A 12351-nucleotide genomic window follows, 5' to 3' on the forward strand; every position below is an offset into this window, starting at 1 on the left:
ATTAACTTAAAATTTACAGCAATAATATCTTTATTATAGAAAAATTAGAAAAACGATTCTAATCACCCAAATAAAACTCTTATCAGTTGCAAACATTTTTGTCTTCACTTTTTTAGACTTTTTCATTCTTTGAACAAACACACAGTGGTGTTTAAAACAAACTAGAATCATATAGTCATATTTTTATAGTCTTTTTCATGACATATCTGATATATCAGTGATATGATCATCTTTCATTATCAAATATAGAACTAATCATAGGAAAGATACTTTACTTTTAAATGAATCTTATATTGATAGAAATGTAAATTCTAATGTTTACCTTATGTTTTCTTTTCCTGAGTATTACATGATTTCAGTTCATTCAATGTCATTTGTTAGTAGTGTAACCTTTGTCCCTCTATGTTCTCCCTTTATATTTGGTTGACATAAATCTTAAATTTGCCAGGCTAATTAGTTATAGCTCCTTAGGTCCTTCTGAAACCTGAAGTCAATGTTATTGACTAGAATGTTATTGGATATAATTTTTCCTCCAGTGGGGAAAAAGAGAGGGATCAAGAAGGGGAGAGAACTATTATATGCTGAGGGGAAAGTAGTGTGAGTGATAAACTGGAAGTAAATATGTTTGGCCATTTTGATCAGGCCTCTTATGGAATTGCCATAATTAGATATGGCTCTGGGGAAGAAAGAAGCCTCCTGTATATGGCCTAGGGCTGAAGAAGTCTGGAAAAGCTGCAGAGGATAACCCCAGCTGGTGTCTTCAGAGGCTGGGTTATAAGAGCACCACTCAGCCCCTCTTCTTTTGTTGGTTCCATCCCATGTCATATAAAACATATTAAAAGGCAGCCATTTCTCATCAAAGATATTCCCATATAACTGAGTGAAGGTTTAGCAGCAATTGACTGCTTGACTTGATATTATCTTTAGATATTTAATTCAAAATTTGTGAATTCTGGTTTTTCCTTTTTTTTTTCTTCTTTTGTGTTGTGAGCCCAATACTTTCTTTTCTTTTTCAGGCAAGAAACTGTTTTTCAGGCCCTTGAAATGCTTATAGGCCTGGACACTATGCTATACTGCCCAGTGCAATGGGTAGGAAAGTTCTTCAACCTCGCTTGGGCCTCCCCTCTACTCCATGAGATGCTGTTGCTGCTGCTGTGGGTGGTATTCTTCTTACCTCTACTGTTGTCTCATCTGAGAGATATGAAGGCCCCAGTTCTCCCCTACCCCTGACTTCTTGTGGTTATTTGGGTTTTGTCACTGTCTAGTTTTACAGGTGATGGTGGCTTTCCCTTCTGCACCATCCCACACGTCTGGGTCTTAAAGATCCTTTTTCTTTTCATGGGTTGTTTTGAAGGTACGAGTGTCCTACAAGAGCCCAGTACTTCTTGGAACACTGGTTAGTATCTTTCTGATAGATTGTTTTTGACTGTCTTCTTAGCTCTTTATTCTGGCTCAGTATCTGCTATATTATTATCGTTATCTTTTTGTTGTTGTTGTTGGCACCTTTGGGCCCTGAGGCCCAAAGTTTAGTCCTGTTCCACTCTATTCACAGGCTCCCAGAACCCTTGTTTACATCTCACTTACCTAGGTTTACATTTCGGACCTATTTAATTGGTATCTGAAAAGAGGCCAAGTCAATGGAACAGGATAAATAAGGGTTTCTGAAGTAGAGGGACCTGGGTTCAAATCCCACTTCCACTACTTGCTAGTTTTATTGATTGATTGATTGATTGCTAGTTTTATTACTTAGATCCATTACAAGACCTCTTTGTGAGACAATTTTAGCATGTATAAAATGGACAAGTTAATGCCCAATCTCCTCAATTTTGAGGAGGATGAAATAGGATAATGGATATGCCTAGTATAAAGTAGATATCTTCAAATATTAGTTTCCACCTATATTTTGTATATTTAAATTTGCATGAGTTTAGATTTACACCTTTGCTTCTTTCTTTCTCTTTCACTATTGCTGTTCAGAGGTTGCAACAGAGATAGGGATAACAATGATTTCAAATTTGTCTTACTGCCATGTTTGAATAGCAGAGATGATCCTTTTCTAGCTAATAACATATTGCTATTACGTAGGTGAGCCTGATATCTTATTTTGTATTCCTCCTTAGGCAATTGCTTTTCTTGGAATCATTTGTTTCTGTGTACTTGACCTTGACTCACTTTCTGATTCATTTATTACTTAACGTAACCACTAGCTTGTTCGATTATCTTTAATTAAGTTGTATTGGTTCCTGAACATGGAAATGCCCTTGTTTCATGGTTAGCCAAGTTCCACCTTTGCTGAGTGTAACAATTCAGTCAACTCATTTTGCCCTTTATAATGTTAAAAAAACGAAATTCAACTAAGTAAATTTGAAGATGAAATTGGCTTTTTTAAACAATTCATGAATCAGGCAGCATCCTATCTAGCAAGTAGAGGAGCTCTCAGAAGAATTGTACGAAATGGAAGGTATTCTTTGGAAGGAGGTGGAGCAAGAAAGTTATAAGCAAAATAGAGAAAGGATTGTGTCAGGTAAGATCACCTTCCCATAAGGAAAAGGACAGGAGATCTTATTATGTAGATTACCTAATGTTCCTTTGGGGGGACAGAGAAAACCCAGACAGATTACCTCATTGGTGCTTATCAGAAAATTCCTGACCGACCTCTTTAAGACTCATCTTTCTGGGAGAGGCTGAAATTGCAATTAGATTAGGTATTAAGCCCTCATTACTGACTTGGGGGCCTTAACCTAAGTGACACCATTTTGGGTCTGTTGTTTTCTTTTTAATAATAACAAATGTGGTATGCTTCTGTCTCCATATTTCTCTCAGAAGAAATGTTAATTAAAAATATGTTTTAGGGATGCCTGGGTGGCTCAGCAGTTGAGGATCTGCCTTTGGCTCAGGGTGTGATCCCGGAGTTCTGGGATCAAGTCCCATATCGGGCCCCCTGCATGGAGCCTGCTTCTCCTTCTGCCTATGTTCTGCCTCTCTCTCTCTGTGTCTCTCATGAATAAATAAATAAATAAATAAATAAATAAATAAATAAATAAATAAAATCTTTAAAAAATATATGTTTTAAGTGCAATGAACATTTTAATAATAGTATCTATTTTAAAAAATAAAAATGATTGATTCTTCAACTGGTAAAAAAAGCCCATTTATGTTGTGGCCTTTAACACAAAAACGCAAGAAACCACATTAGATTTGTTACTATAAGCCTCTATATAGGCATGCACACTCCTATGACTTAGCTCTATAATTTATAATTGATTAAACATTAGGCCATTGATCAAAAGCAAATCTCTCATTATTGTTTATATGAAAAAACCTGCTTCAATTATGTCACTATTACTTCCAGCACTGTTTCAGTTTCCCTCAGTGTTCAAATAATAAATTTAGCAAGGTGATAGCCTACTACAGAAGGAACAGGTGGCTGAAGGAGAGGATAAGTAGCTCAGACACACTCATACACTCACATTCAGTTTGGGAGAGAGTGAAAGAAACTCTTTGTTCTTCAAAGCTTCTAGATTTTGGCCCCTTTTACTTCTCAGGGGGTATAAACCAGCTTTTCTAAGTTCTGGGCCCTTTCTCAAAGATAGCATAATTATGTTTTTGGGAAAATAGGAAATCTTTTGTGTCTAAGGGTCTAAAGGAGAGGGAGTGGGTACCCTGAGGATTAGTTGAGGCCCAGGAAGTGTCAGGATTTGTGCACAATGAAAGGAATTTCTGTGAGTGAGTATTGCTTCATGAGATGGCCAGATGAAAAAGCCTGCCCAGCCCTGTGTTCTTGGGGTCACATATGGAGGTAGAAGGATGTCTTTATCAGGCAGGAACTGCATGAAAAAGACCCTAGAAGGCTTATGTTTCCTTTGTAGGTTCTTCAGTCCCCTTGGTCCCTGTGACCTGTCACGGGGCTCCTCCCATGTGACTCTAGTATGCTCATCAGCAAATACCCTAGAGATTTGTGCTCACCACAGACCATCAATAGCTCTGGTAGTCATTCAACAAAGACTTCTATATGCCAGGATCTTCAAAGATAATTTAAAAATTACCATGTACCAGAATCTTGGTATGGAGTTAGACCTTTGAAAGGGGGAGGACAAAGCCTAAAAAAGTTCATAACCTCTCCCCTCCTGTTTTTACCCTGTTATGTTTCTTCATGGAATTCAATCACTTTAAAAACATTTTTAAAAATGTATTGTTTTTAGTAATCTCTGCACCTAACATGGGGCTCGAACTCATGACCCTGAGCTTGAGAATCTCATGCTCTTCCGACTGAGCCAGCCAGGTGCCCCATTCACATTTTATATGTCTAATTGTTTATTGTCTGTATTTCTCTGTTAGAATACAAGACCCATGAGAACAGAAACTTTGTCCTGTTTATTGCTGTCTCCCCAGTTTCTAGAACAGTGCCTGGCACATACAATGTATTTGACAAATATTTGCTGAATAAATGATTGAATGAGTATCCCATTGTTTTAGTCCATGAAAGTCAAGCAGCCTGGTATATTATTTTATCTTCTCTTTCTAAAATAGTCTTAAGCTTTTAAACCTAAAGTAAATATTGTCTTTTCTGCCTCTTTTCCAAAAAAAAAAAAAAAAAATGCTTATAGTGCTGGATCATTTATAATCTTGGAGCTGCAAAATGAAGAGGTAAAGTAAAAAAGGAACACTGTACACCTGGTAGAGTCTCTAGTCTTCCAGAGTCTTGCAGAGCCAATTCTTTTATGGAAAGCTTATGAAACATCTAATGCAGTTTTATAATCATCTATTTCAACTTACATTTATAATTTGAAGCAAAAAAGATACCTAGTTTCTGCTTGAAAAACAAACCCTTTTTGGTTGTTGTTATGTCTGATAGAAGCAAAGGAGTAGCCTCACAACCTTCCACCCACCTCTCCCCTACCACCACTGTTGTCAATCAGATTCTTTTTCCCACTGACCTCCCTCGCCTAAGGACAAAAGGATTCTCTGAACTGTCATCTTTGTGAAATTTAAGATGCATCATTTTCTATTTCTACAGCAGTTGTCTGCTTATTTTCTAATAAAGGCTTCATTGATGTGCCAAAAAAAGTTATTTAGACAACCCCAGTGACTATGTCTATGACTTTTCTTTCATCAGATATCAATCACAGACTTATTCAGCTTAGCTAGCATGATCTCCTTTTAATAAAACCCGTGTCAATAGGTTGCAAACATTTCATCACTTGGTGTTTACATATTGATTTTCTTTATAGTGTTCTTGAAACTTAATTTGAAAACTGGCATTAGCTTTTTAACATGCTGGAGTTTTGTTTCTTTCTTTGTAGAGATCAATCATTTTCTATGTTTTGCTCTTTTGGGTAGTCCTCTTGATTTGAGATTTATAATGCTTTACTATTTTACCTAGCCTTTTCTTTCTGCTTATAGTGGCCCTTTAAAAACTTTATTAATATAATCTACCTTTACCAAAAGGTCAACATAGCATTCTGGATTTAAAAACTGACTTTTTTTTTTTTTTTTTTAAGATTTTATTTATTTATTCATGAGAGAGACACACACACACACACAGAGGCAAAGATGCAGGATTCCATGCAGGGAACCTGATGTGGGACTCGATCCAGGGTCTCCAGGATCATGCCCTGGGCTGAAGACGGAGCTAAGCCATTGAGCCACACAGGCTGCCCCAAAACTGACATTTTTAATGTTGAAACTTCACTTGACTTTCTTTTCCTTTTGTCTTTTTTTTTTTTTTTTTTTGATAGGGGAAGGTGGCAGAGGGATAGGGGAAGGTGGCATAGGGAGAGGGAGAGAGAAGAGAATCTTAGGCATGGAGCCTGCCTAAGAGCATGGAGCCCCTCAAGGGGTTCAGTCTAACAACCCGGATATCATGACCTGAGCTGAAATCAAGGGTCGGATGCTCAACCAATCATTATAGAAGCATTATAGCATGCTGGTGAAGAGTACAGAGTCTTGAGTCAGACAGATATTGATTTCAAGTACAGCTCCACTAAGTACTACTCTATTACTTTGGATGGGATACTCTCCAGTTTTCTCACCTGAAAAATAAGTCTAAGAATAATATCTATCTCAGAGGACTGTGGTGAAGCTCCAAAGAAAGAGGGCAGGTGCAGTCTTTACATCACTGTTCAGACATAATGAAGGCTGAGTGAATATTCCCACAGATAGGGACAGGGAATGACATGGTAAGGCAATGCTTAAAAGAAAAAAATTAGAGTCAGATGCATCGTGCACATTCTCTCCCAAAAAGGTTTTTTTAAAAAAAATTGTTCTTCATACAAATGAATCTAAGAAGTTTGAAAAGGAAAAACGATTACAAGTCTTCAGTAGAAAGTCAAGAGAAGTACCTGGGTAGAAAATGATGTGGCATGACTTGTATACCCTGACCTTAGGAGGCCTTGCAGATTCCTTTATTGCCCTCTTGGGATGTGGCCTCCATGTAAGGAAGCTGAGGCTGGATTACTGAATGATGAGACAGGGAGTGGAGAGAGAAGTCCAATGGGTCTGCCACCATTTCAGTCACCTCAGCTGGGTATGAGTCATGTGAATGAAGCCTGGCATCCTGGATCCTGTGGCTTTTGTTTTGTTTTTTTTTTTTTGTTTTTTTGTTTTTTTTTCCTGTGGCTTTTGTTGAGCTTCCCCGGCCAATACCATGTGAAACAGAGTTAAGTTGCCAATCTGCCCAAGTTGCAGAATCATATGCAAATACATCAAATAAATGGTTGGAATTGTTTGGGGATGGTTGTTTCAAAGCAATAAATCTCTGGAACATAAGAGGGCTTGGAGCTTCTGTTTTCATGGACGTCAGCCACCCTATGTAAAGCTTGGGTTAGATAATGGAATAACGTGAGACCATGTGGAGAAAGTTAAGTTCCAGTCCTCCAGTCATTTCTGCCAAGGCCCCAGGCTTGTGGGTAAAGCCACCTCCTTAGACCTCCTAGCATAGCCTAGCTACCAGCCAAGGGCAGCCTTGTGAGGGATGCAATAAGAGCCCAATAAGATCAACAGAATCATGGTGGTTGTTTCAAGCCACTATATTTGGGGATAATTTATTACTGTGTAGCAATAGGTAACTGAAACACCCACAGTGCACCACCGCTTCCCAGAAGTGAGAATATTGAGGTCCTGGGCTAATAGTGTATTAGGGAATAATTGTTTTTACCCATAATCAAATACTTTCTCTGTGCCTGGTACTTTACATACATTGTTTTGTTTGACCCCCATGGTAACCCTGAATGACAGGTAATTTGGCAGGTGAGAAAGCTAAGTTTGAGTAGATGTTAAATAACTTACTCTAGGCCTTATGGGGAGCACTGTCCCTGCAGGATGGTAAGGTAGAAGGTAATGCCTCATTTTAGGCTTTCTCTGATTTTCCTTTCTTTGAAAACAGTCACTCCTGCATCTCACCAGCTTCCAGTTTTTTTTTTTTTTTAATTTATTCATGAGAGACAGAGAGAGAGAGGTAGAGACACAGGCAGAGGGAGAAGCAGACTCCACGCAGGGAGCCCAATATGGGACTCGATCCTGGGACTCTAGGATCATGCCCTGGGCCGAAGGCTGGTGCCAAACCACTGAGCCACCCAGGCAGCCCAACCAGCTTCCAGTCTTAGATCTCTCCAGTGGATCCAGTCAGTTCTTGCTACTGAAGTCAGTGTTATAAGATGACTATAGGATCTTTGGTTCATCCTTATTATCACCTAGCTGTCTACAGGATAAAAGTCCATGGCATACAAGCCTCTCTTCCTGCTTCTCCAGCTGCATCTCTTAGCACCTCCTTCATTTTTGCCATATGGAGTTGTTTGCACAGCACAGATTTGGAACCCCATCTTGTGTCATCCCTCTGAGCTTATCCACAAATTGCTGTGCTGGGAATGCCCTCCTTGCCTCCTCCACCTCCCAGCATATCCATTCACCCTCCAGGACTTAACTCAAGGCTTACCTTGACCATGAAACCTCATTACCTGGTCTCCTCCAGGCAGAGGTAGTTGTCCACTCCTCACTTGTGGCCCTGCTGAAACTGTACACTTTCCTAGCAGAGTGTAAGTAATACTTGGTTGTTTTTAAGTCATTAAACTTAAACATTTAAGTCATGTTTATCAATCTGACTGTGAGTTTCTTAATTTTTTATTCATCACTGCATGAATAAAACGCTAACACTTAGCCTGGACTGATCCTTAATGAGGGAAGTGCTCCAGTCAAGAAGTGACTCCCAGAAAGGATCAGGTCAAATCATCAAGAGCCTTGAATGCCATGCTAGTATAATCCAAGTGTCTGCCACCTGGATGTCCTCAAATCCTCCCCTTGTTGGGCCACCCTTTCATCTTATACTCAAGTTGACAGAGCAACTGCCTTGCGTTCCACATTGTGCGAGAGCCCACCATCACCTTCCTCTTCCTTGCAACTTTCCCCCAAACATCTCTGGAGCTTTTAGGAATGAGAAGCTGAATCAGGAGCTCTTCACTTCCTTAGTTACCTCTCACTCCCATTTCCTGCTTGTGCTGACAGTATCATTCTTCCTGTGGCTACTTCTATGCTGCTTTACTCTTCATTTTGCTTCAATTCTTTTGTTCGCCCAAAGCAGCTTGAACGCAAGGCTGTGGTGGTTGGAAGACTTTTTCCCCCTGGTTGTGTTTACAGTCTTGAATAGATAATATATTCACATGGTTTCAAAATCAAATTATATAGAAGGGTGCATAGTGAAAATACCACTCCTACCCCTGCAATTGTCTGTCCTATTTCCCCCCTTTTCCCACTCCAAGTAGCTATTTTATTAGCTTTTTTGGTATCCCTCTAGGATTTACTTATGCAAACATAATACAGTGCATATATAGAAAGGTTTTTTTGTTTTGGGTTTTTGTTTTTTGTTTTTTGTTTTTGTTCTTGTGTCTCCTTGTTGAACACTGCTGGCAAAAGTTATGAAAATAGGCTGCCTGGACCCACTTTCAAATCTGGGCTGTCCTCTGCTCTCTGTGGGGCCTTACCCTTGCCCAGAAAAATCCTTTCTTTTCCAGTTTCCTATAGGGATGATTTCCACAGTGACATTATTTTTTGAAAACAAAACTTGGAATACAGGGTCTGAGAGATGAATTATTGTAAAATATGGGTCCAGATAGTGGGTTTGCCCTAGAAAATGTGGGACCAACATCTCTATAGCTATTGTCGCTGTCGTGCAGGGTGACCTCTTTAATCCTGAAGGTCAGGCTCCTTCTCTGGGATAGCAGCCTTTTAATATTATTAGTCTGAGAGATAGGACTACAGCTCAGGAAATAATTGAAAATAATTTAAATTCGAATATTGGGTATCATTGTCCTGACAAAGGGGATGTGCTTTGCTGCAGGCCTCCTGTCAGCTGCCATCTGACTGGGCCTCCCTCCCTCTGCTTAGACCTCCTCCTCCATCTTTTCACATCTCTTCCAAATCCTGGGACTCTCACTGCTGTCTCCCTTTCACAGACTGCCCTGAACATCCCTGCTTGCTTTTGTTTTATATGTGGAGCAATTTAGTTTGTGGGGAAGGGGTCACACATGAGGCACTCCTTAGGGAACTATCAGAAGTAATGGGGGGCTCTTGAGCAGCACTAAATTTGAGCAAATTACCAGAGTGTAGTAATTTGCATATAGATAGCAAGGCATCAGAGTGTCCCTCATTAAGATTAATGAGATCAGATTCTCATTGGATTTATTGTCTAACAAACATCTTAGTTTTGGGGTTAGCATGTTTTATACACTTATTCCCTGTATAGTTTTATGGCAGAGATAATTGGTGTTCCCTAAATATTCCAAGTGTTTTCCTACTTTGCCCAGCCTCACTTGCAGTTAGGTTGGGCCATGTGACTAGTTCTGACCAATGATCTGTGGGCAGAAGTGGTGTGTGTCTCTTCTGGACCAAGACAGTTAAGACCAGTTTGTCTTTTCTATCCCTCCCTTCCCGTCATGTAGGCCAAGCATTACAGATGGCAGAGCTACAAGCTTCAGGAGGGCCACCTGATCCATACTGGAATGCCGTGGTAGTGAAAAAAAGAAGTTTGTTGTAACAAGCCATTGAAATCTTGAGATATTTTTATTAATATTTAATTGTCTAGCTATGCTATTTAGGCCAACGTTTTTGGAAATAAAATCTAAAACCTAAAATCTTATATTCCACGTATGAGTGAAACCATATGATGATTGTCCTTCTCCAATTGACTTATTTCACTCAGCATAATACTCGCCAGTACTATCCACATCGGTTTCACTCATACGTGGAATATAAGAAATAGTGAAAGGGATTATAAGGGAAAGGAGGGGAACTGAAGAATGGGAAAATTTAGAGAGGGAGACAAACCATGAGAGACTCCTAACTCTGGGAAACAAACAAAGGGTTGCAGAAGGGGAGGTGTGTGGAGGGATGACGTAACTGGGAGACAGGCAATGAGGAGGGCACTAGATGAGATGAGCACTGGGTGTTATACTATATGTCGGCAAATTGAATTTAAATTTTAAAATGCAAAATTAAATAAAATTAAATAAAAGTTAAAAATAGAACTATCCTGTTATCTAGCTATCACACTACTGGGTATTTACCCAAAGAACACAAAAACACCAATTCAAAGGGATACATGCACCCCTACATTTATAGCAGCATTATTTATAATAGCCAAGACATGGAAGCAGCCCAAGTGTCCATTAACTGATGAATGGATAAAGAAGATGTGATAGGGATGCTGGGTGACTCAGTGGTTGAGCATCTGCCTTCAGCTCAGGGCATGATCCCAGGGTCCTAGGATGGAGTCCTCACATTGGGGTCACCATGGGGAGCTTTCTTCTCCCTCTGCATATGTCTCTGCCTCTCTGTATTTCTCATGAATAAAGTAAATAAAATCTTTTTTTTTTTTAAAGGACTTCTTAAACTCAACACCTAAGAAACAAAAAATCCAATCATGAAATGAGCAGAAGATATGAACAGAAATTTCTCCAAAGAAGACATACACGTCAAGCACATGAGAAAATGCTCCGCATCACTTGCCATCAGGGAAATACATATCAAAACCACGATGAGAAACCACCTCACACCAGTGAGAATGGCGAAAATTAACAGGACAGGAAACAACAAATGTTGAAGAGGATGTGGACAAAGGGGAACCCTCTTGCACTGTTGGTGGGAATGCAAACTGATACAGCCACTCTGGAAAACTGTGTGGAGGTTCCTCAAGAAGTTAAAAATAGGGATGCCAGGGTGGCTCAGCAGTTGATCATCTGCCTTTGGCCCAGGCCATGATCCTGGAGTCTTGGGATTGAGTCCCCATCAGGCTCTCTGCATGGAGCCTGCTTCTGTCTCTGCCTATGTCTCTGCCTCTGTCTGTGTCTCTCCTGAATAAATAAATAAAATCTTAAAAAAAAAAAAAAGTTAAAAATAGAGATACCCTACAACCCAGCAATTGCACTAGTGGGTATTTACCCCAAAGATACTGATGTAGTGAAATGCCAGGACACCTGTGCCCCAATGTTCATAGCAGCAGTGTCCACAATAGCCAAACTATGGTAGGAGCCATGATGTCCTTTGACAGATGAATGGATAAAGAAGATGTGATATATATCACATGGAATATTACTCAGCCATCAGTAGAAACAAATACCCACCATTTGCTTTGACATGGATGAAACTAGAAGGTATTATGCTGAGTGAAATAAGTCAATTGGAGAAGACAATCATCATATTGTTTCACTCATACATGGAATATAAGAAATAGTGAAAGGGATTCTAAGGGCAAGGAGGGGAACTGAATGGAAAAAATTAGGGAGACAAACCATGAGAGACTCCTAGCTCTGGGAAACAAACAAAGGGTTGCAGAAGGGGGGTGGGTGGGTGGAGGGATGGGGTAACTGGGGGGCGGGCAATGAAGAGGGCACTAGATGGGATGGGCACTGGGTGTTATAGTATATGTTGGCAAATTGAATTTAAATTTAAAAATTAAAAAAAAAAGAAAACCTAAAATCTCTAAACCAGTTGTGTGTGTGTGTGTTGTTTAGGACATGCAAATGTGTCTTCTAATTCTGCACAAACTACAATTTAAAAATCTTTATAGTTGTTTATATGTTTCAAGGTATAAGCAAATTTTATTAAGACATTCTAGTATCTTAGTACTCCTCAAAGACATCAGGAACATGAAATATTAAATATAAGCTTATACTGTGTTGCCCTTTCATTTATTCCTGGTTCTGTACATTCAGATACAGATATAACTTCCTGCTGGCCCTCTTTCAAATTTCTTCAAGCTTTCCCAGAAATAATTATGCAAAATCCTGGCTTGAGCTTTGTTTTCTTCAAGTTTTTCAAGGTGAATATTGTAATCCTTCTCTGTTCCTAGGGAAGTAAAAT

At 39.4% G+C, this 12351-nt stretch overlaps 1 long non-coding RNA gene and 1 other non-coding gene across 3 annotated transcripts in view; one reads left to right on the forward strand and one right to left on the reverse strand.

Annotated features, from left to right (window-relative positions):
* Nucleotides 1-11386, forward strand: part of LOC140608999 (uncharacterized) — a 28650-nt gene extending 17264 nt beyond the window's left edge. For both annotated transcript variants that reach the window (XR_012011009.1, XR_012011008.1), the window contains one exon: nt 10872-11386. This is a non-coding gene — a long non-coding RNA (uncharacterized lncRNA). The remainder of the gene's footprint in view (nt 1-10871) is intronic.
* TRNAE-CUC (transfer RNA glutamic acid (anticodon CUC)) lies at nt 4212-4284 on the reverse strand. Its single transcript has one exon. It is a non-coding gene; the product is annotated as a tRNA-Glu (tRNA).
* Nucleotides 11387-12351: the final 965 nt, after the last annotated feature.

This window comes from Canis lupus, chromosome 18 (genome assembly GCF_048164855.1).
Source record: "Canis lupus baileyi chromosome 18, mCanLup2.hap1, whole genome shotgun sequence".
NCBI lineage: Eukaryota > Metazoa > Chordata > Mammalia > Carnivora > Canidae > Canis > Canis lupus.